Source organism: Tursiops truncatus, chromosome 3, assembly GCF_011762595.2.
Source record: "Tursiops truncatus isolate mTurTru1 chromosome 3, mTurTru1.mat.Y, whole genome shotgun sequence".
NCBI lineage: Eukaryota > Metazoa > Chordata > Mammalia > Artiodactyla > Delphinidae > Tursiops > Tursiops truncatus.
In genome coordinates, this window is record NC_047036.1 from 156,282,556 (window position 1) to 156,294,378 (window position 11,823).

General features: G+C 35.0%; 2 pseudogenes; both read right to left on the minus strand.

Moving 5' to 3' along the window:
* Window positions 1-3,476: 3,476 nt before the first annotated feature.
* On the minus strand, window positions 3,477-7,068 carry LOC101328067 (olfactory receptor 2AK2-like; annotated as a pseudogene).
* A 3,298-nt stretch (window positions 7,069-10,366) lies between these two features.
* Window positions 10,367-11,392, minus strand: LOC101317062 (olfactory receptor 2AK2-like; annotated as a pseudogene).
* Window positions 11,393-11,823: the final 431 nt, after the last annotated feature.

The window sequence follows — 11,823 nt, forward strand, 5'->3', positions numbered from 1 at the left end:
GAGGAAAGGAACATTCTTATCTATAACGTGGCAGGAGACTGAGAGGAATCTAAACTTTCTAGGTTTCTCCCTGTTTAATACAATTATGTCATACCCGTTTTTACCCTACCACATTTTTCTACAACTCCATTCTTCACCAAACCTAGTTCAAAAATGCTAGGTATTTTTTTAAATCAGTTTAGCTCTATTGATAGGACTTCATTTTAATATAAAGACTCCCAATCAAATATACCACATAATATTTACATTCTTTTCTCTTGTTATTGTGTCTTTGTTTACAGGGACCCCAGCCAAGAACTTAGAAGAGTAAAAAGAAATGATACTTATCCTCCCCTACACATACATTACAGTTTTCTTTTTTCTGCCTCCCACTTAGTGTAATTTAGCTTTGCAAGGCAGGAAAACAACCATTTTATATAAAGCACAAATAGTTTACGTGCATAAAATATTTCAAACAAGGAAAACATCCAAAGTTAATTATTATTTAAAACCAATTAATTATTAAAAATTAAGATGTCTTAAATGACCAATCTGAAATTTGGAGATGACAATCTTCAGAATAATATACATTCCTCTTGCAAATATAAGTTGCTACAACCATTTTGGAAAATATTTGGCATTATACAATAACCTTGACCATTTTAATACACTATGAACCAGCAACTTCACTCATATATGTATATCCAATATAAACTCTTGTACATGGGAAACAGGAGGTATGTACATAAATATTTATAAATGCACCACATGTAACTGGAAGAAAACTGGAAAACTGGAAAAAGTCAAGCATCGATTGACAAAAAAACAAACAAACAAAAAGAAGTGTTTGATAATATAATAAAATAGAATGCTATCTAACAATGAAAAGTATAGATTGCAGTTATAGCTAGCTCTATAAATATAGCAAAATAATGCCAAGTTAAAAAACGTAAGTTCTAAAAAACATGACCTACAGCACAAGAAATTTTTATAAAGTCCAAAATTCTAATGGTAAAAATTCTATAAACTTCCAAGAATACATATATTTGGTAATATTATAAATATTGCAAGGGAATAATATTCTAGAAAATCAGAATAATGGGGGAGGCATGAGATAGGATAGGTGAAACTCTGAAGAGCTCTAACAATTTTACTGTTGTATTTATTTATTTATTTTGGCTGCATCGGGTCTTGCTTGCAGCAGGTGGGATCTTTATTGAGGCATGCAGGATCTTTTGCTGCAGCATGCGGGCTTTTCATTGTGCTGCGCAGGCTTCTCTCTAGTTGTGGCTTGCAGGTTTCCTCTCTCTAGTTGTGGTGCGTGGGCTCCAGGGAGCGTGGGCTCTGCAGTCGTGGTGCATGGACTCCAGAGTGCATGGGATCTGTAGTTTGCGGAACGCGGGCTCTCTAGTTGAGGCACGTGAGCTCAGTAGTGGTGTGCAGGGGCTTAGCTGCCCCATGGCACGTGGGATCTTGGTTCCCCGACCAGGGATTGAACCCACATACCCTGCATTGGAATATGGATTCTCTACCACTGGACCACCAGGGAAGTCCCCAATTTTACTGTTTTAATTCTTGGGTTGGTGGTGGGCTTATGGGTGCACATTATATTGTAAACAAATAAGCTAACTAAAGAAAATCCAATTTATTGGATTTATTTAATAATCCTAAGATTATTAAAATTGTAATTAAACATATTGACAATGGACACAAAGTTGTTGTCAGTGATTCTCTAACATATTTCACAGAAAATTTACTTTAAATTTAGCACCAATTCATTGCATTACCTACACAAAAACTTAGGTGTTAAGAAGTTTTCATGTATGCCTAGTTGGAATATTAGATACCAATACCACAATTTAAATGTTTTTTTAAACTTAAACGTATAACTTACCTATGGTCAAACAATTTCATCTCTAGGTATATAATTAAGAGAACCGAGTGCATATGCCCATAAGAAAATATTTGTATAGGAACGGTTATAGCAGCTTTATTCATAATAGCTAAAAATATCCAACATTCCAATAGAAGCATTAGTCATGTATGTATACAATGGAAAGCTAGTCAGCAATAAAAATGACATCATCACTGAGTCCTTACTGAGGCAAAAATATGGTTGAATTTCATAAGCACTGAGAAAGAAAAGTCAGACACAAGATAAATTCCTCTTTGATTCCATTAATAAGGGCTTCTACTCAACATTGATAGAAGTCATAATAATGACCACTACAGGGACAAAGGTGCTAACAGTGAAAGAGCACAAAGAAACTGGACGACGGAAATGTTTCTCCTGTGGTTTTCCTGAAAAGTAACGACATTTTTTTTTTAACTTCCAGTTGACTAGTCCAAGATCTTAAATCAATTCTGCACTCTTTTAATTGCCATGCAATTCACATCATATCTGTTCTTAAGCCATAAATTTTGCCTTATACTAATCTCCAAAGATTGGTGATTTCATGCTCCTCCACTGTTACCACCTTGGTCCAAGGCAGTATCTAGTCACAACTGTACTAATGCAATGACTTCCTAATTGCCCGTTTCAATTCTCTCTGCAAACATGATAATGGTTGCCAATTATTGGATTAAAAGCCCAAATCCTCACAATGGTCATCCTTATATTTAAAATTCTGGCTCCATTACCTCTACTCATTTTCTACAACCCACCAATGTAATCCTCGATTTTCTTTGAACTGCCAGGCATGCCCTCTCTTCAGGACATTTACACTTGCTTCTTTCTGTGCCCAGAACATTCTTCACCAGAACTCCATTTGACTTATTAACTCCTCTCACTTCAATCTTTGACCAGATATCACCCTCATATTTGCCCTTTCATGGACAATATTATGTAAAATTATAAAACTGTCAGTCTTTTCCTATCCCAATTTCCAGCCCTTTTCATTACAATTATTAGGGTTTTTTGTATATTTTCTCAATTTTTCTCTCTTATTTTATTAATTTGATGTGTCCCCACTCTGGGGACCTTCATGAGATCAGAGATTTCTGTCAGTTCTTTATTTTCTCCCCTATCCCCAGTGCCTATATTAGTGCCACACAGAGTAAAGCAATAAATCAGTTGTTGAGTAAATGCACAAATGAATGAATTATGTATTTTGCTCTATACTGCAGTTTACCTCAATGTTACAAAGGTTATCTTAATGTTATGTGGTTGGATAGATTGGATTTCCTGTGTGTTGCATTTCAGGTGATAAGGAGGACATTACAGAATGTGTTGTGAGATGTGAAGATTGAATTGACAGGGGTGGAATCTATTGCTTCAGAAGACAAACAAGGTTAACAACACTCTTTTTCCAGATTCCAGATTGTAAATCCATCTAGTTCCAATAACAATGTTTAAGTAAATTCTGAAACCCCCCAAAATCAAGACATTTATCAATTTTTATTTTATTTATATTGCTTAGCTTTTATATATTCTAAAACAGTATCCTAAGGACAGGTTTTAATTGTGCTTAATCTCAATCAGTAAGGGGTTCCTAAAGTCACAGTTCCTGTATAAATATGCATGCCTCCAACAATCTCTTCATGACCCCAATAACTCCTTTATTCCTCAGGGTATAAATAAATGCATTCAAAAAAAGGTGTGATAATGATGTAAAACTCTGCTGCTCCCTCGTCCTTTTATAAGCCTGCCACAATCAGGTGAGAAGAACAAGTGGAGATAGCTTTTTTCTGTCCTTTTCCTGAACTCATCTGGAATACCACAGTAAGTACACAGGCATAGGAAGCTAGAATGGCCATGAAAGGTAACAATAGTATAATAAGGCCACTCAGGAGAACTGTATATTCATACTGGGAAGTATCCTGAGACACCAATAGCAAGCACCAGGGATGGAACTTCACAGAAAAAGACATTAATGAGTCAAGAGCTACAGAAGGGAAGTTGAAATGCAAACAGCATATGTATTAAAGAGTTGACAGAACAACTGGTCCATGCACATGTGACCATGAACCAACAGATCATCTTGCTCATGAGTAAAGGGTAACGTAAAGGATGACAGATGGCTACATAGCGATCATAAGACATGAAACCAAGAAGAAGGGCTTCAGTTCCACCAAGTGTCAAGAACAAAAATGTTTGAATCTTACAACCTAAAAAAGTAATGGTCTTACTATTGGACAGAAAATTAATTGCCATCTTGGGCATGGTGGTGGAGAAGTACATCATGTCAATGAAAGAGAGCTGAGTAGAAAGTACATTGGACTGTGCAGTCAGATGTATTGATACAACTGGATGGGAAGTATCACTATGATATTTCCCCTTCAGAGTCACTGAAAAGAAGTTTTCAATGACAACAAAATGGCAAGTGTTTATTTGTCCCAATTGGAAAAGACAGAAATATAAAATCTGGATATTTTGCAATTATCTTTTCTTGTAGTGTTCTTACCAAATCTGCTATTTTTTGGAAGAATTTGAGAAAGTTTGGCTTTAATTCTTATTTAAATGTTTAGTAGAATTCACCCATGAAGACATCTAGTCCTTGGCTTTTATTTGTTGAGATTATTTTGATTATTACTTCAATATCCTTACTTGTTATTGATCTATTCAGATTTTCTATTTCTTCATGATTTCAGTCTTGGAAGATTGCATGTTCCTAGGAATTTATCCTGTTCAGGATATTCTTTTCTGGGTTATCCAATCTGCTTTCAAATAATTGTTCACAGTATTTTCTTATGATCCTTAATATTTCTGTACAATCAGAGTAATATCATTTTTTCCATTAATAATATTATTTATTTGATTCCTTCCTTTTTTATGGTTGTCTAGCTAAAGTTTCTTTCTATTGTGTTCCCTAATCTCTATTTTATTTATTTTTGTTGTGATTCTTTTAAAAAATATTTATTTCTGGTAATGTTGAGGTTAGTTTGTTCTTCTTTTCCTATGTCATTAAAATGCAAACAAAGGGTGTTTAATTTCTTTCTTTTCTTAACATCAGTGTTCATCACTATAAACATTCCCCTTAGAACTGCTTTTGCTGTGTCCAATATGTGTTTTTTTTTAATATATTTTTATTTGTCTCGAGAGACTTTGATTTCCCACTTGTTTTCTTCTTCCTAGACCCACTGGTTTTTCAAGAGTGCAATTTTAATTTTCCACATATTTGTAAAATTTTCAAATTTCTCATTAATATTCATTCTATTTCCTACCATTGTAATTAAAATAGATATTTGATATGATTTCAATTTTCTTAAATTGGTTCATACTTATTTTGTGACCATATATAAGAGCTATCCTGGAGAATGCTTCATGAGAACTTCAGAAGAATGATTTGTGTTTAGTTGCTGTTGTATGTCAGTACACGTCTGTTAGGTTCGTTGGTCTAAAGATCAGTTTAAGTCAGTCATTTCCTCAGTCTGTGTTTATGATCTATCTATTGTTTATTGTTGCAAGTGGGTACTGCAGTCCTTGACTGTTACTGTACTGTGTATATTTCTCCCTTCAATTCTCTTAATATTTGTTCAACATTAGAACATTAGTGTTCTAATGTTGAATACACACATATTTACTATTGGTTTATATCTTGATGAATTGGCTATCTTTTCATTATATAATGACTTTATTTGTCCATTGTGACAGATTTTGTCTTAAAGACTATTTGGTCTGCTATATGTATAGCCAATACTGCTCTATTTTGGTTAATACTTGCATAGAATATCTTTTTCCAACCATTCACTTTTAGCTTAAATATGATCTTAAAGTTAAAGTGTGTCTCTTGTATGCAGCATTTGGTTGAGTCTTAGTTTTTTGCCACTCAGAAACTCTATGTGTTTTGATTCTAAAATTTAATGTGTTTAGAGTTAAAGTGATTATTGATAAGCAAGGGAAAACTATTGCCATCATGGTCATTGTTTTTTGTTTTTTGTTTGCGGTATGTGGGCCTCTCACTGTTGTGGCCTCTCCCGTTGCGGAGCACAGGCTCCGGACGCGCAGGCTCAGTGGCCATGGCTCACGGGCCCAGCCGCTCTGCGGCATGTGGGATCTTCCCAGACCGGGGCACGAACCCGTGTCCCCTGCATCGGCAGGCAGACTCTCAACCACTGTGCCACCAGGGAAGCCCATGGTCATCGTTTTCTAACTGTTTTGTTGTTCTTACATTCCTTTCTTTTTCTTTACTGTCTTCCTTTTGTAATATGTTTATTTTTTGTACTGGTATGCTTTGATTCCTTTCTCTTCATCTTTTGTATATCTACTATAAGATTTTGCTTTGTGGTTACCATGAGGCTTATATAAAGCATCTTATAGTCATAACAGCCTATTTCAATCTAATATAACTTGAACTTCAGTAGCAGACAAAAATTCAACAGTTTTACTCCCCACGTGTGTTTTATTTATGCTACACTTTACATCTTCTTATATTGTCTATACATTATGGACTTTATTTATCTCTAGTTATTTTTAATACTGTTTTGGTCAGGCCAATTACCAAGGTCTGAGGCAAGTGTGGATCTTCTGAGGTCTGTGGATGAATGGGACTCCCTCAGGTCCTTGGTCAGTAGGGCTGTCACTGGTACAAGGATTATCCTCATGGTACACAGATAAGCCTACAGAAAGCAGGTCTGTTACAAGGTTTGTGGGTAGGTGTGGCTCCCACCAAGTCCCTGGAAGGGTTCCTCTTGGGAAACTGTGCAGTTTTTCAAGAGGTGAGACTGGCTCTCTACCACAATAGAGTAGGGCAGGAACTAAGTCACAGGGCTGCTTCAGTGTCCACAGTGAGGACAGGGCTCTGCAGGCCTGCTTCATTGGCAATGGATGTGTGGCTTTTCCGAGATCTCTTTGTGGAGAGTGCTGGTGACAGGACCAAGGTTAACAGGGCTGTAGGTGAATCCACAGGGGATTGGGGTTTTTTCTGAGTCCATAATGAGGACCACTGTCAAAGACCTTGACAAGTGGGTCAGGCATGCCCTCTCAAAGACGTCTTTCTTGATCTTGGGCTCCGCTGGAGTTTCACAGTTTCCTACTGGGCTTACGAAACTCCTCAAAAGCCATTTTTGTTCTTGGATGGCTGCCACGTTCTTGTTGCTGTGGGAAATGCAAACAGAGGAAACTCTTATTCTCTCATCTTGCTCAATCATAATTCTTGTCAATTATAAAATTGTGCTTTTTTTGAGAGAGAAAATATTTACAAATGAGAATAACTTTGCAAAGGAGATAAGTAGAAAAGAGATTGTGAACTAAAATCACTAATTAAGGAGTTAACTTTTTTTGATTACCAAATGTTTGGTCACCTAATTCACTCAAAGAAAATATTCTCAACACTTTCCTCCAGAGACAACCAAAAGTCTCATTTAGTCATGGATGATGAGCAGGTATGCAGAAGGTTCCTTCACTTATCTTATGACTCATAAAATGCAAGTCATTGAAATACCTAACATAGTTGATGAATCAGGATCCTGAGAACAGCAATATACACGCCCATGTGGAAAGCAAGATTAGGAACAACACAAGAATTGTTCCATAGACATTCCCAAATCTCACTCATTTGAATGCACCCTATATTTTGGTTGAAGAACATTCATAAATAAAGCCAATTTTTTTCTTGTTGAATAGTTTTCTCATTTTGTAATTATCGCTCCTGGAATTTTCCTCTAGAATAGTCTTCCTTTTCCAAGATCCATATTGATTTATCTACCATGATAAGTGTAAAAATTATCTTCTGTGAGCACTGGTTTTCCCAGACAATTTCTTGTGGATGGATAGTTGGGGTCTGTGAGTGAAAGAATATGGCTTTACAAATATTCACTGCATTCTTCTTATCTTAATGGAAGAAATGACTTCCACATTCCACATATATGGACCTGGACATGTTCTTTGTTTTGCTCATTGCCATGTTACTGAAAGTGTCTGTGTACCATTATAACTAAACTCTCAAAAATCAATGATATAAAAAGAATCTTAAAGGAAGGTGGGGGAAAAAAGTAACCCACGATGGAACCCCATTAGTCAATCAGCGAATTTCTCAGCAGAGACTCTACCGGCCTGGAGAGAGTGAAATGACACATTCAAAGTGTTAAATGATTAAAATTTCTAACCAAGAATACTTTATACAGCAAAGTTATCATTCAGATATATAGGAGAAATAGACTTTCCCAGGTGAAGAAAAGCTAATGGAGTTAGTTCATCATCACTAGACTTGCCTTGCAGGAAATGCTCCAACTAAAATGTTTCTGAATAGCAAAATAAAGGATCAATGAAGTTATATATAACCTCCAGAATGGGAAAAAAAAATATCTTCAAACCATATATCCATATATTTAAGGAGTTAAAATATATTAAAAAACTCATACAACTCAATAGCAAAAAAATAAAAATTTCAATTAAATGTGGGCAAAAGGCCAGAATAGATTTTTCCAGAGAATATATGTGAAGGTCACCAAGTACATAAAATTAATGCTCAACATTATTATTTTCAGGGTAGTACAAATCAAAACCAAAATGGCATAATACCTCACTCATGATAGAATGACTATAATCAAGAAAACAATATGTAACAAGTGTTGAGGATGTGGCTAAAAAGAAACACTTGTGTGCTGTCATTGGGAGTATAAGTTGGTACAACCACTATGAAAAACAGTATGGACTTTTTTCAAGAAATTAAAAATAGGACTTCTGTATGATGTAGCAATCTTACTTTTGGGAATAATCCAAAAGAAATGAAAAAAGAATACTGATGAGATATCTGCACTCCAACATTTATTGCATCATTATTCACAAAAGCCAATATATGGAAACAACCTAAGTGTTTGTCAATGAATGAATGGATAAGAAACTGTGGTACATAAATACACAATGAAATATTTCCAGTCATAAATAAAAAGAAAATCCTGCCAATAGGAACAATATGGATGGAGCTTGAGGGCATTATGCCCTCAAGTGAAAAAAAGTCAGACAGCGAAAAGCAAATACTATATGATATTACTTATATGTGGTATCTGAAAAAGCTATAATTGTAGAAACAGAGGTTAGAATGGTGGGTATCATGAACTGGGGTTTGAGTTAAATGGGGAGATGTTGTTCAAAGAGAACAAACCTCCAGTTGGAATAGGAGTAAGTTTTCAATCTAATGTGCATAATGTTGATTTTAGTTAATAGTGTTGTATTATGTATTGAAAGTTGCTAAGAGAGTAGATCATAAAATTTCTCATCTCAAAAATGAAATAATAGCTATGTGACATGATGGAGCTGTTATGGAGGAGCTACTGCCAGAGTGGAAATTATGTGCACAATTAAATGACTTGTTCCATTTGTTCAGTTCATGATCTTAGCCTAATTCTGAGCTTTTAAAATTTCATCACATTTCACATCAGATCTGCCAAAAAACCTCAAATATGGAATCTGGCTACTTCTTGCTCCTCCTCAATTACCATTTTGGTCCAATATATTTTATCACAAGGAGACTGCTGCAATGGCTTCACAGCCCATTTCAATCCTCTTTGCAAAACCCAATAATGATTCTGGATCATCTTAAATTAAACACAAATTTTTTATATTAGTCTACTTTATAATCTGTTTTCACTATATCTACTCATTTCCTACAACCCATCAACTTACTTACATTTTGATCTTCTTTGAATTTGCCAAGCATTTTCTCTACATGTGACATTCTCATTTGCTTCTTCCTCTACCAGAAAACACATCACCAGCTATTCATTTGACTTACTTCATAATCCTCTTTCAGTCTTTGACCAAATATCACCTTCTTAGTGTACCTTTGGTGGACAATTTTAAATAATATTGCAAATTTCCCATTAAAATTTCTTGCTTTATTTTTTCATTATCACTTTTTCATTATTACTTTTTGATACACTGCAAAATTTGTTATATATTGAATATCTCCCCAAACTGGAATAGAAACATTATGAGATCAGAGACATCTGTCATTTTTATCTTTGATTACTTCATTATTACTAGTGTCACACATGTAATTAAAACATTATACATTTGTTGAATGAGTGGATTATGTACTTTGCTCCATTTGATCACTTATAGATTCTCTTAATTTTATGTGTTTGGATAAATAATATTTCCCATGCATTGGATTTCAGGTTCTAAAAGGGCAATTAAAATATTTATAATATGAAAACTGTGGGGTAACAGAGTTGAATTCTACTGCTTTAGTAGTTAAACAATTTGGAAAATCACACTGTGTCTTTAGCTTCTATACTGAAAATTCATCTAATTCCAATAACAATGTGTGAGGTACTTCTGATATCAGGAAAGAATCAAGATTTTTATCACTTTATTTATTTAATAAACTTTTCATAGACTTTACATTTGTCTAGGCAGTATTCTTAGAGTATGCATATTCCAAAACAGTATTCTAGGCATAGCTTTTTATGTTGTTCGGTCTCAGCCAAAAGGGAGGTCCTACAGTCACATTTTCTGTACAAATATATATGTTCCCAATAGTCTCTTCAAGGCCCCCATAACTCATTTATTCCTCAAGCTGTAGATAAATGGGTTCAGAAGAGGTGTAACAATGGTGTAAAACACTGCTACTATCTTATCCTCTTCAGGGGACTGCAAGGAGGGTGGCCTTGTATAGGTGGAGAGAGAGGTCACATAGAATGAGCTTGTCACAATTAGGTGACAGGAACAAGTAGAGAAAGCTTTTTTCTGTCCATTTCCTGAACTCATGTGGAATACCACAGTAAGCACACAGGCATAGGAAGCTACAATGGCCATGAAAGGTAACAACAGAATAATAAGTCCACTCAGGACTATTGTATATTCATACTGGGAAGTGTTCTGACACACCAATGGCAACATGGATAACAACAGAATAATAAGGCCACTGAGGACTATTATATATTCATACTGGGAAGTGTCCTGAGACACCAATGGCAACATGGATGGAACTTCACAGAAGAATGATTAATGAGTTGAGAGCTACAGAGGAGAGGTTGAAATGCATACACTGTATGCATTCAAGAGTTGATGGAACAACTGGTCCATGCACACGTGACCATGAGCCAACAGATATTCTTGCTCATGAGTACAGGGTAACATAATGGATGACAGATGACTACATAGCGATCATAAGACATGAAACCAAGAAGAAGGGCTTAAGTTCCACCAAGGGCCAAGAACGCAAATGCTTGAATCTCACAGCCTAAAAAAGTAATGGTCTTACTATTAGACAGAAAGTTAATTGCCATCTTGGGCACAGTGGTGGAGATGTACATGATGTCAATGAAAGAGTGATGACTGAGTAGAAAGTATGTTGGAGTGTGGAGTCTGGTGTCCAATCGGATGAGAAGAATCAGTATGATATTCCCCATCAGAGCCGCTGAAAACAGAATTGCAATGGCAGCAAAGAGAAAAGAGTCGATTGGATCATATTGGAAAAGACGGAGAAAGTACAAAATCTGTTTAAACAGTTTGATTTCCTGTTTTCATGGCTTAACTAAAAATATAAAAGCAGATAATATTTGAGAATTTCATGTAGCATTTCTGATTTCCCTTTAAGAGAAAAAGATGATGATTATTAAATGTAAGAAAATTTTCTTGAATCACCTTAGGTGAATATCTCTCTCTCTACTCAATACAGTAAATCTTTTTCTGTTAAACAATAGCCACTAAACAAATTATAAAATAAAATAAAAAAACCTTTTTACTGAATGTAGAATTAAATATATTTTGAAAATAAAAATAAACATTGAGATGCCTTGCCAACATAAATTATTTTCCTCTTTTGTAAATATTAATATCTTCAGGGTGATACACTGTAGCTGAGTTCTTTTGTTATAAACATAGTCTTCTAATTAATTCACTTGTATAAATAATAAAATTGTCATGACAGTGTTGGTCATATATATTATAATTTTTAA